Genomic DNA, 14,244 nt, shown 5'->3' with positions numbered 1-14,244 from the left:
AATTTAAATTCCACCATTAACAAACAGTTTTAGTAGAAGTCAGCAATACCTGTGCGTTTCCATATTGTTCATTGCTGCTTTCACAGAACTGAATAATTGTGGCAATGATGGAACGGCCCACAAAGCCTAAAATATTTTATATCTGGCCCTTTCCAGAAAAAGTTCGTTCTAGGGACAAGCTCCCTTGGATCAACTACACCTGTTGGTCATAAGCATTAAAATTTTACTTGTCCTGTTGCCTCTTCTACTTCAGAGGGTTTATCCCACGGGTCTAAAAATCCAGTGACATCTCCTCTAACAGACTCCTTTTACTCCCCAAAGACAGTCTCCTCAGGGTTGCTTCACAGCAAGGAAATTGTCCTAACAAAGGGATTTCTCTACCGTAAGGGCTATTATTATCGTTACTTGGTTAAAAATGAAGCATGGTTAGAGATATTCTCTGAAAAATATCTTGTTGCTGGCTTAGCAGAGGTTCTCAAACGTTCCTGAGCATAAAATTGCCTTATGGAGCTTGACAACATTATAGATTCTTGAGGCAAATCCCAGAAGGTCTGAATCAAGAACTCTGGGTTGGGCACTAGGAATTCAACAAGCACCCTAGGTGATTCTGTTCTAATAGTCTGAGGAACCGACTTTGGAGAAACACTGAAAATAGTTTAATTATGTAAGAGTTGTCCTTTGCCATTGAAGAGAGATAAACCGACTTTCAAGCTGAGGCATGGGATTTGGGATTAGAAAGTAAAAGGGAGAAAACTTTCCTAAAAGTTGTGAATATGTAAAAACTTAATTGCATTGTGAGGTGATCCAAAGCAAGCTAGATTTTCTGGAATCTGAAGCTACTCTCACTGGGGGGGTCTTCCTGAAGACAGCGAGATAGCCAATGTATCTTTATTCTGTTGAGTTATCTAAGATGTCTTTGTAATGTAGCCTTTTTCAATACTTCATTTCTTAGTTCATTTAAGGTTATTACTTTCAAGAACAAAACAATCGCCTTATTTGTAGAATCACCTACAATTTGACCCACGTCTTTTCAGTGGACCATACATTGCTCTCTTCTCTGTTAACATTATCAACACCCTTTTTTTCTGTTTTGTATCTCGTTTCTCTAAATTTGGTAAAACAGGGACTTTTTGTGTACTTTCTGCCTGTGGCCTTTCACATGAAGAGTGAAAATTGCAAATTAAAGAAATGTGAACCTAAAAAAAGAAGAGTAGGCCTTAAAATACTTATCTTTTTCTCACTTCTCTATATTGCTAATTATATTTACCTTTCTATAAATATTAGTAATATGACTCAAACTTTTCAAGATATATTTTAGTAGAAAGCCTGCTCTTAAATATGTCTGCATTTGTCGTATATATCTGATTGTACAACATTTCATTATAGAACCGATATGTCATTTTTAAAAGCATTTCGTCCTTTCTGATGATTCTTTCATAATTTCAGGTAGCATTCAGCTTTTTAAAATTTTCATTATTGGGTGGACTTTTTAATAACTATTGCAGTAATAACACAGAGTAAGTAATTTTCTTTTTTTTCAAATCACATAAGGAATTGCACAGGATGATTGAATAAATATTTTCAGTTATAGATAAGAATCTCCAGCTAGGATCTGAGGATTATTTGGTTCAGGAACATACCAAGTAATTGAAAGGGCGTCCCCAAACTGTCCAATCTTGGGGTCAGTGAGCCTGATGTGAAGTGAAGAAGGATCAGCTTGTCTGCCTTCTGCTGGGAGAGCTTTTAACATAACACAAGTCCCACCCGGAGGAGTGAAATGTTCTTTTCCTTCCTTCCCTCACACTCTCCAGCTTGCCCCTTTGCCTGGAAGTCTGATGGAGATGATGAATCCTGCCAGAAAGGTGGGGCATATCAGTGATCTCCACAAACTGACTCATTTCTGAGGAAGCAGCACACTTCTTATGGCAGCTATTTATTTATTTGTTTCGTGCATGTGCTTTTCCAGACTTATAACGTGCACCATCAGCCTCCTGAGTGGGTTCCAGAAATTAGAAAGAAAAAAAAAAAAACACAAAAAAAACATAAATTGAATGCACATGGAGAAACCAAGCTTCTATCCAAGACCGCACAGGCTCTGCACCCCAGCTCCAAGTCCATACCACACCCTCATGGTTCACACAGCACCTTTCTTCCAAGGATCTTAGAGATCTGCTCCAGCACAAAGGAATTAGACGAAGGGAAGGATGTGTTTGAGTTTCCCTCTAGACTAGTAAAAAGAACTACTAGGCCCTCTAGAGTTTTAAGGCCACACAGGCAGGCTATGTGTACAGCAATGAATCACATTAAATCTGCAGTCCCTAGGTGTTCATTTTTCCATTTTAGAAAGTCCACATCACTCCTGATTATTTTTATGATTGGGGGGGAAAGTACAAAGTGAGAAGATTTTTGCCTTTGGAAAGGCAAAAATTCCCTGACACCCCATTTCTGCCTCATTTTTTCCCCACTTATTACACTCCTTCCCCAAATATCAAGTGTTTGTTCTCATGGTGTCTCTCCCAGGAAAGCAATCGAATCAAATCACTTATACTAGGTGTCCATGAGGTGTGTTGTTCATCCCATGTATATTCGTGTTGTTTTGTTTAAAGGCTATAACCTAAAGAATGATTGCAAAGCCAAATAAATGATTGCAAATAAAGGATCTGATGTTGTTTTTAGGATAACCCGTATGTGTGGACCCGATCACCTTCTCTGCCTAAACTTAAGGCGCTCTTTGTTCAAAACAAGGCTGAGACCATCATCGGTTGCTCCTTGTTCCTGCACACTATGTTCAACCTCAAATACTTACTTATATTACTGGCATAAAAGACTTGAGCATTTGGCTCAAACCTCCAACGTTAGTAGAAACATGTATAAAAATCTAAGATCTGACACAAGTTCAACTTAGTGTCTGGTGAAGGCTAAGTTACCAGTGGTCCAGCATATCTCTTAGTTTCTTTGTTGTGACTTGAGGTAACTGCGGGGCTCCTTTCTGCATGACTTCAGTACCTGGGTTTAATCCACTGAGTTCTGCCCACCATGGCTGTTATCTGTCCCTATTCGGATGCTTGGTTTTATTGCTTTGAGTCTTGTCACTGTAAGAACCACATGGCCTAGTATCCGCTTTACTCATCTAATATCTTTACTCTTTATTCACAGTTTACTTCGTCTCATCTTCAAGGATAACTCAACATCATATGTAGAGCATCCAGTGTGGGGCTGAGATAGCACAGAACATTAATCCACCAATACTTGGAAATCACTATACCAGAACCTTTGATCAATCAGTCAAGGTATCCTCTTACCCTCCTGCAATCTGCTTGGTAGAAGAGACTAATCTCAGCAGGACAAGCTAATATTGTTAGAGATTTATAAGAATTATTTAATGAATGAATCCTAGACATGTAGAAATATTAACGATTGAAACAGGATCTTAGATATTATGAATTCCTCTTTCTAGTCAATGATGCTGAAACTCTAAAAGGTGAAATTAAATTTCCTAAGATCATGAAACAACTTACAAACTGAATAGAATTGGACTTCGATGTCTTGAGTCCTAAGACAGTGCTCTTTATATTATACTGTCTACCGTGCTCATTTCTTACAACACTAATTAAAAAAAAAAAATCTTTGTACAGCATGGATGCTGCTTTGCTGTCAGCTCCAGCTCCTTCGCACTGTTCTCAGCAGGCCTTACAAATGGCTGGTCAAACAACTATAAATGGGTCTCTGGACACATATTTGAGGTTTTTGCTTCTATTAGATAAACAGAGCTAAGTCCACCAAAATTAAGATTTCCCCAACTAACCCCCTGCTTCTCCTTTAAAATCTTCACTCTATATTGTAAAAATACTTCTCATGTCATAATTTCAGTTTTCTCAAATTCTGGTTGGTGTTCCCATACCTTATATTCGTTCTACTTTAGGTAATTGTTTTTTCTAGCACCAAAGTGTCCTCTCTACAGATATGTCTCTATTTGCAAAAGTACCAGGATCAATTCACATTTATTTTAATCTCTCCTACTCTTTACCATCACACAAGCACCACAAGAAAATTGATTCTTATGTTAATGGCATATCGATATTCAAGGTGCAAATTTGCCAGAGAAGGGTTCTATTTTCTTCATAAGACTTTCCATAAGGAATTACACCCATGGATTATTTTGAAAGTTGATTCAAATATTAAAACTCATGTAATTATCACCATTCATTTTACAGAAAAGGCAGTTTTAGGTGATTCACATTACCATGTTGGTTAGAAATAGGCACAGACTAGAATACAAACCCCTATGTAACTGGGAAATGAAAGGTACTCTCGGGAGAATTTTAAAGAACAATTGCAAGGAAAAGACTTTGAGGGGTAACATCAGTAATTCCAATAATTCATTCTCCCTATCCCTGGGCATTTCAATTAATCATTATTTTAGAATCAACCATTTTTGGGGAATGGTAAACTTTTTGATAAAAATTGCAAAGCACACCTTACCCTCAAGAATATTAGGCTCTATTTCCCATGGCAGAACATGTGAACAGGAACAAGATTTACAGACCAGAATAAATAAATATATTATTGTTATTGAGGTATCTAGGTAAGGTATGGTTATTGAGGTAGAAGATAAGGTACGGTTCATTTGGGTTGTAATATTAAAATATTTATAATATAAAAATACTGCTGCTTTCCTTCTGAGGGAACTTAATTATGTCTGTTGCTTGCAGAACAGAACTTTTACAAATGACATGTACTCTCTTGTCATGGTCAAAAACAATCAGCAATGTATCTGTCTTTTTCTTAGATGCCTCCTTAAATCTGCATGCTAGCCATTTTCTTCCGTCTGCTGCTAATACCACAGATTTACTGTTCACCACCCACTCACATGCTGGTATGCAGGCCACATGTGCATACACTTTTTTTTTTAATGTTTTAGGACTGAGTAACGAATAAGTTTTTTGCCATGGAATGAAAACAAGGGTATCTGCTTTCATGTAAATATCATTTGTCTCCTTCTACCTGTGAAAAAAAGAATAAATAAAACATTCCTTTTTACTTCCTCTACACAGACACTATTTTTTTTCTCTAGTGTATAAAGTACAGGATAGCATATATCGACATTGCATTCCTTTGCAACACTGGTGCTATCAAATGTTTTATATAGGAGCAATTCCATGTACCAAACAAACAGAAATGAACTTCTGTTTCTTCTTGTAAGAGCAACCCAGGAGGCAAAAATTTGCAACAGTCCTGAATAGAGATAAATTAAGAAAAGAGAATGTAATGCCCATTTAAAATGTATTTTAGGTTGTGAAATTAGAATTAAAAATAGCATATCGGGTGTTAGTCTCTCTCTCAAGAAAGTTAATATTTTAAAATATCTTTCTCTTTACAGAAAGAGTTAATTTATTCATGCTAGTCTTAGAGGTGTTTAAAACTAAAATAACAATAAAAATAACAACAAGAAAATACTCTAAACCACAAACATTCCTGTTCTTTTAGGTAATAAAGACCTTTTACTTAGAACGGATTATGTATTAAACTTTTTCCATGCCTTTGCTAGCTTAGCAAACCTTTGTTCTGAATGCTTTGTGACCATTAGTGCCTTTGATTATAGATTACACCACCGTTTGATTTATTTTTCTCTCATGGGCAACATACTTCTTTCATTGAGCAACATTCTGAAACTTGGAAATCTAACCTGTTTTAGTCCTAGGAAAGTAACATTCATACAGTAAATCCTCCCCAGTTGGACTTGGTAGTCATTCAACTCTTATGTGGTTGATTTCAGGCCAAGTTTAATTACGCAATCATCCTCCACTCAAAGAGGATAGTAGAATAGAAAAGCACTTGTACTTAATACAGTGCCAGTTTTCTGGAAGAAGGAAAAAAGCTAGGGAAATGTTAATATTGAACATGAAATAATAATCTCTAAATGCAAGTCTAGAGGACAATGATATAAATTTACTGTGTAAATTGGAGATCAATTAGGCCTGGATCCAGACAGACTTCATTCTGTGTCTCTGTTAATACTCAGGAGAAAAAGAGAAAAAAAAAAAAAAAAAAAAAAAAAAATATATATATATATATATATATATATATATACACACACACACACACACACACACATATATATTTATTCTTTATCAAGAAAAAGGAAATCAGGCACATGACCTGAATGTTTTACGGTTAGAAAATTTTTAAACACACCAATGCCACCTCTGAATTCCATTTTTCTTCGAGAAGATTGTGGATGTTTTAAACACAGTTTCCAGGGAAGTATTTTTTTTCACATTCTGAATTGCTTGTCCAGTCATTTTCTTATATTACATTACTCACATCCCCTTGCTGGAGGAAATTCCCTCTTACAAATGCTGTATCACTGGGATGTATGTATATTTATGTAACCCTGGTGGTTCTGTTTCTTCTTAGACAAACTCAATGGCACTATTTCCTGAACTGAACTCCGTTGTCTCCATTAATATTAAATTCACAAAAGGTGAAATGAACTGAAATCTCCCAGGCCTTTTCTTCAAGATCTTTATAGCTAACAAGCTCTGCTCTGATTTCGGGATTTACTAGAGTCCTCAAACTTCCTGGAAAACAGAATTGCAATGCATTGGTTTGATGCCTGTAAGAGAACTGTTTCCTTCCGTATGGACGTGCATTTTCTGTCTATTAATGATCCAGAACAAGGATAAATCAGAGATCTTTAGGCCTAGTTAAAAGAAGCATATTCTCCAAATAAACAAGCAGGAGAGCCATGCACTGGGGAGAGCTGAGACCCCCACGCTTGTCTGGCTCATTTGAATGACCCAGAAAGGTTATGCAGACTTCTTGTCTTACATGAGCTTAGGAGGGCCCCTGGGAGCAGCTACAGGCTTGCTTGCCATAACAGAGCAATACAGCCAGAGTTCTGCCCTCTAGGTGATAATACATTGGGACCTCACATGTAACAGGGCCTAACGAGGAATCTGGAGGCCTAGATTACAATACATGGATCTTATGGTGACATGAGCCCGTCTCTGTTTCTTACTAAATGTGGAAACTACTGAGGGAAGGTGAAGGGTTAATTGTGAACTAGTAGTTGGGTCCACTTTCTCTGTGTCCTAAGACCTGCAGACAGAAAGTGAGTGTATGTTTATATATAACCAAGCGTTGCTTTGGTTTTGGCCTGTAAATAAATTGGAAGGTTAGTGCACCCTTAAATAATGCCAGCAATCCTTTTTAAAACACTGAGGCCTGCATCCAGGTTAGACAATGTGACTACTGGGTTTCCTTTCTCTTTGCTGCAACTTTGTGTGTAGATTCCTGCCCTAACTGTGTATTTTGAGACTTTTGTGGAAAGGTTCATTTAATTCATATGTGAGCTAAACTGGACATTTGCTAGGGAAAAAAAAAGGTTGCAAGTGTCCCTGTCTTAATTATAGTCTAAATATTACATTGTTCCTGTTTTTCTATAAGTTTCTGTGGTCGTAAAAATATGTTTTCCTAAATATTTAAATGATAAGAATTGATGCTGTCGTACTTAGCCAATTTTCTTAGAAATGTTTTCTTTAAAGGTATCAGGTTGGTGTCTTAGTTTTCTTTAAATTTGTGATCTCAATACTCAAAGAATCCTCCTGAATCCCTTTTCATTACTCACATGTAGTTGATCACGTTAAGAGGCTTAGAACTATTTGGCAAACATTCGGTGTCTCATGATTTCATGCAAGGCAGCAGAAAAGCAATCATTGTTGTATTTCTTTTAAAAAATAGAAAGTTCTCATCTGATTTGAGGGTTGGGTGGAGCTCAGGGTGTGTCTCTTCTGTCTCTTCTTGTTTTGGGTGCAGCCAATTTTTTTTTTTTTTTTAGAGGAAGTCCATCTATTAGAAATAGACAAGGAAAAAAGCACCCAGAAGATTATATTGTGAATTTTTTCTGGGCAGTCATAAATTCACTTTTAATCTGTTCTACAGTCAGAGTCAGGAGATGACCTAGATTTTGAGGACCTTTTATAAAATTGACAATGAACGCGCATGTTAAGATGATAAGGTTTGGAGGGAGGTGGTGGTAAGGTAGGTAGAGTCTTGGTGCTTGTGCAACAACACCTTGTATCTACACTTAGAACTCGGACTTCGGGGGACCCCCACTGGACTCCATTAACCTTTCAGCCCATTTCTTGCAGAGACTACCTGGGTGGCCCAAATAAGCAAGAGCAAAATAATTGAGACTTGAAAAATGAATGTGGAAGTGCTGGTGTGGAGGTGCTGGTGTCCGGGTCAAGATTTTAGTTACTTATTGGCATAAAAAATGTAGCTTAGAAATCAGGACATGAGCCAGTACCTTATGCTTTTTACCTCTTATAACCAGCATATGTGCCTTATAGAAATGAGGCATCATTTTTCATATTTCCATAATTTGCTATTATAGAGGAATATATTTAGAGGTATTTAGAACCGTTCATACATATCTAAAACAAAATTGCAACACTGTCAAAAACTGCAATTGAAAACTTTTCTATGCCAGGGATCAAAATTCCATTTGAGAGTCACATCTTGACCAATCCAAAAGGAATTGCTGGCCTTATTTAATTACTGCCTTTGCAGTCTCTCTCTCTCTCTCTCTCTCTCTCTCTCTCTCTCTCTCTCTCTCTCTCTCTCTCTCTCTCTCTCTCTCTTTTATTTTTTTCCATGTCTCCCTAAGAGATAGCACAATTGCAGTCCATCCCACTGCAAGGTCTGGCCTTAAATACACTTCTATGACCTCTCTACCTGAACCTACTTCTTTTCAATACATCCTAGTAATTGGACTAGATCATTGACCTCCCCAAATGAAATCTGCTCATTCCAGAGGAAGCAGGTTCTCCCGGGCTCTCCACTGTGGCATACTGCAGCTCCTCCCTCTCTCTGGGGCCATCCCTTAGACATGTCCCCAAACCTTCCCATCCCAGTGCAAGTCTAAGGGACATCCCATGTAGTTCCTTTATCTCTCAATTACTTAATGTTTCGAGACTCTGAAAGCCCAGATCATTAAACACACAGACAATTCAAACTCTTTGTTCTAGGCATACTCTTCAATCTCCCAGTCCCCAAATATTATAAGAGCTGCAAACAATGATATCATTTGAGTGTTATAAAATTCATGTTTTTCTGTTTCCTTCGTTGTTCCAAAATGCATACTCTAGGAATAGAGGAAAAATAACAGAATCCTGGATAATCTCCCAGGGAAGTACCTGTTTGTGAATGCTTTCCAGGAAAATCCCATATTTATGACCCTAACTGTGAGGAGAGCTTTTTTCCTGTATTTTGACTACTTTCTTATGCTCTTAAACAAAAATCAATCATCTCATGTAGTTAAAAATAGTGATATTCCAATAAAAAGGAAATCTCTCCCAAAACATATAAACATAAACAAACACACACAAACACACGTACACACACTCATATACACACTTCCCCAGTACTTTTATGCATAACATCCGTTAGCACAGTTCCACATTTACAGCCACCACTATATCTGACCCCTCATTCATGAAAACTCCTGCTGCTTAGCCTTAAGCTATTGGGCTCCTGTCATTTCCCACTGAGCACTCTGGGGTGGATTTGGGTGTCTTGCCCTCATTTACAATCTGAACAAAAGAAACCTAAGCCAAGAAAGCAGCTGGCACCATAAAAACAGTAAAAACTCGAGCTGGCATCCCTGGTTGCCACTGACTAGCCAAATATCCACAGGGAATGGTGCCAATATAGATTTCGGGGACAAAACAACAAAATAGATTTTTGTCAATAAACATTGATTTGACAAGAAGTCACAAATCCATCCATACCAAAGGACACATACATTTACCGAGTTCCAAACCAATGAGCGCATTATGGACAAATTGAAAATCTGCCTAAGCTGGATTCATACGTGGCACATGCTCTCCAAGGTCTTCATCTGCCAAATGTGGTTATATGTTAAGAGTCAATGTTGCTCTCTGATTCTGTTACCAGCTGACAACATAAACCATGAACACTGACAAAGCAAACACATACCATCACTCTGGGACTGGTGGTGTTCAAACTTTTTTTGAAATGAAATAAAAGAAATACATTTTGCAGTGAAGACTAGTAAAGAATGCAGATATACAAAAAACAAATGAAATAAATCTAATGGAATAGTACTTATCCTGACTATGAATAATACAGTCAGTTTTATTCTTTCTTTTGTTCTGTTGTATTCTATTTCATGGTTTTAATATTTTAACCTATTGTTATAACCACTGAGATTGATTATAATTTATTAATGAGTCATGACAATGATTTTAAATATACTACTCAGGATGATATAAACTTTCTTTCCCTTTGCAACTTGCTTTTATTTCTTAATAGGTTTTTTGGGGGAAAAGAGCTTTCTTTTCTTTATTTTTGTTCTCTTTTTTCCTTTACCTTCCCTGCCTTTCCCCTCCATTCTCCTTTCTCTCCCCTTCCCTCCCTTCTCCTCCTCTGCTCTTCCCTTCCTTCTTTTCTTGTTACATGCATATACTCTTAGCTATTGCTCTAACAATCCCCAATAGATACGTGAGTCAAAAAAATGACTCCATAAAATTTATATACTTTGATCATCTACTTTCCATATGATCCTGGGATGAGTGTGCTAAGAGTCACTAAAAACCAACTCAGAAACTGCAGCTAACAACATCCATCACATCTACATTTTTAAACTTATATTTAAGGAACTACAATCAATTATGCAGCTCTTTTAGGATTAATTATTCATGTCGAGTTGACCTCCTCAGGGAATATAAGTCAGGTATTTTTGAGCAAGGTAGAAAACCACCAATATCTAGTCAAATATCTGTTTCCTCTCCTTAGGATGTAAATTCCACATAAGTATCGCATGAATTTAGGGATGCTGGTGGTGGTTGGGTCTAGAGAGTCACCACTTTTGTAATTAACAAGGGACAAGCAGATCATTGGGAATTATCAGTCTTCCTTCCTCAGCTTCTGTTTTTATTGTAAGATACCTGCACTCCCTGGCTCCAGAAATAGGCATTTGAATCTGGCTCAGCCAGTCAGGGTATGGCAATTACCAGACCACCATAATTAGCTCAAGATTGGGCACATAACCCAAACCACCTGGTGGGAGTCCTTATAGAATATCAAGCCTAAGTTATATGGGAAAAACACACTTTTTAAATTTGTATAAATTTTGTTACCTCTGATACCACATCGACCTTGAACAAAAGTGACCTGGGTAAAAACCTACCTATGAATAAATCCAGATATTTCAAGAATGTTAGTTTGGGCTCTGGATCTGATTGTGCTTGACAATGAAATCACCTTTAAGACCACCCAGTTAGAAGAACCATTTCATTTCTTTAGAGAAAAAAAAAAAAAGCCAGTTTTAATTGGACTTTCAAAAACAGCCCTAGGAAAAAGGCCTGCTCAACACTCTACTGCGTTCAAACATTTTTGAAGAATCTAGTCACTTCACTCCCTTCTGTATTCCTTTAGCAATAATGGCTGTCTCATAAATGATTGTGTTGCTCTGAGTTTCTGAGCAAACCTCTGCTTTGGTATATTATGCGTAGAATAAAGTTTAATCATGTTTTATTGTATAGTGCCAATTCACTCATTTGGCTAGACCTTGCAATCTGTAAGTATACACCCTAGATTTAACCTAAGTGAAACCTTGTAAACTTCTCTCTCCTCCATCCACTAACGGCTCAATTCTGCTTCTTCATTTCACATAAGACAAGCGCTCACTTTCAACAAGCCTGAAACATCTGTGTCGGTGATTCAGTATAATCCTTTCCTATTACCAAATAACCAGCTAAAATAATCAGAGTTTTTATAATGCGATATTTTACTCTTCTATTGTCATCTTCATTCCTCCAAGGTATTTCACATTTGATTTATTAAGATATCCTCTTACGTTTTGATAATAGATATCATAACAAGTGTGACGTGATATCTCATTGTGCTTTTTAAAAAAATATTTTAATTAAAATGTAGCTAACATACAATATTATATTCATTTCAGGTGTATGCCATAGTAATTCAACATTTCTATACCTAAAGAAGGGATCATTTTAAGTCCAGCAGCCATCTGACACCGTACCGCCCTATCACAATGTTATTGACTACTTTCCTCGCGCTGTACATTACATCCCCATGACTTCTTTTATAACTGGAAATTTGAACTTCTTAGTCCTCCTCACCTTTTACCCCTTTGAAAATTTTTCAATTACAGTCGACACTCAATATTATTTTATATTAATTTCAGGTGTACAGCACAGTGGTTAGACATTTATATAAGAAGTGATCCCCCTATCTAATCTAGTACTCACCTGGTACTATACGTATACTTATTACCATATTATTGACTATACTCCCTATGCTTTACTTTTGTATCCCCATGACTATTTTGTAACTACCAATTTGTACTTCTTAACACCTTCAGCTTTTTCACCACCCCCACACCCCCTCCCATCTATCTATCATCCTGATAAATTTAGTACCCATCTGACACCACACATAGTTATAATAATATTATTCCTTATGTTATTTTCCTTATGCTATACCCTACATCTCCATCTCCATGACTACTTTGTATCAACAAATTTGTACATCTTAATCCCTTCCCCTTTTTCTCCCATTCCCAACTGCCCTCCATTCTGGCAACCACCAAAATGCCCTCTGTATCTATGAGTTTGTTTCTGTTTTTTGTTTATTTGTTTGTTTTGTTCTTTAGATTCCACATATAATAGAAATCACATTGCATCTATCTTTCTCTGTCTGACGTACTTTACTCAACACAATACCCTCCAGGTCCGTCCATGCCACCACACATGGGAAGAACCCATTCCCTTCCATGGACAAGCAATATTTCATTGTTTTCCTTATAGTCTTGATTTGCATTTCCCTGATGACTAGTGATGCTGAGCACCTTTTCAAGTACCTGTTGGTCATTTGGATGTCTTCATTGGAAAAAAAAAATCAATTCAGATCCTTTGCCATTTATTTATTTATTTATTTATTTATTTGTTATTTATGGCTATTGAGTTGTATGAGTTCCATGTGTATTTTGGATATTAACCTCCTGATTTCAAATATGTGACTTGTAAGTATTTTCTCCCATTGCATAGCTTACCTTTCATGTTGTTTTCTTTGCTGTGCAAAAGGTTTTTAGTTTGATGTAGTCCCCCTTACTTATTTTTGCTTTGGTTGTCAAATCCAAAATACCATTGCCAAAACTAATGCCAAGGAGATTACCTTCTGTTTTCTTATAGTAGTTTCACAGTCTTAGGTCTGACTTTCAAGTCTGTAATACACTTTGAGTCAATTTTTGTGTATGATATATGATAATAGCTGAATTCCACTATTTTACATGTGGCTGTCCAGTTGTCCCAGCATCAGGAAAAGACTATCCTTTCCCCATTGTATGTTCTTGGTTTCTCTGTCATAAATTAATTGACCATATATGTGTGGGCTTATTTCTGGGCTATATATTGTGTTCTATTGATCTATATGTCTGTTTTTATGCCAAGGCCATACTGTTTTGTTTACTATAGCTTTGTAATATAGTTTGGAATCAGGAAGTGTGATGCCTCCAGCTTTGTTCTTCTTAAGATTGCTTTGGCTACTCAGGGACTTTTGTGGTTCTGTACAAATTTTAGGATTATATGTTCTATTTCTGTAAAAAAAGTGTCATGGGAAATTTGATTGAGATTGAATTGAATCTGTGGGTTGCTTTGGGTAGTAGGGATATTTTAATAATATTAAATTTTCAAATCAAGGAACATGAATGTCTTTCCATTTATTTGTGTTTTATTTTCAGTTTCTTTTATCAGTGTCTTCATTGTAAAGTTTTCAGTGTGCAGATCTTTTACCTCCCTCCTTGGTTAAATTTACATCTAAGCATTTTATTTTATTTTTTTGATAAAATTGTAACTGGTATAGTTTTTTAATTTATTTTTCTGATATTTGTTGATGTATAGAAACAAACCTGTTCCAATGCCTAATATCTAGAAACTATGTGATAACAAATACTAGCAAGGACATGTAAAAAGGGAAACTTGTGCACCTTAAGTTTGAATATAAATTGGTGCATCACTATGGAAAACAGTACGGTGGTTTCTCAAACAATTATAAATAGAACTACTGTATGATCTAGTAATGTCACTTCTGGGTGTCTATCCAAAGGAATTGGAATAATTATCTTGAAGATAATATATATATATATATATATATATATATATATATATATATATATATATCCTCCCACATTCATAG

The sequence above is a fragment of the Rhinolophus ferrumequinum genome, chromosome 8 (assembly GCF_004115265.2).
Source record: "Rhinolophus ferrumequinum isolate MPI-CBG mRhiFer1 chromosome 8, mRhiFer1_v1.p, whole genome shotgun sequence".
NCBI lineage: Eukaryota > Metazoa > Chordata > Mammalia > Chiroptera > Rhinolophidae > Rhinolophus > Rhinolophus ferrumequinum.
The sequence above is the reverse complement of the archived record's forward strand: the minus strand, read 5'-3'. Positions refer to the sequence as shown.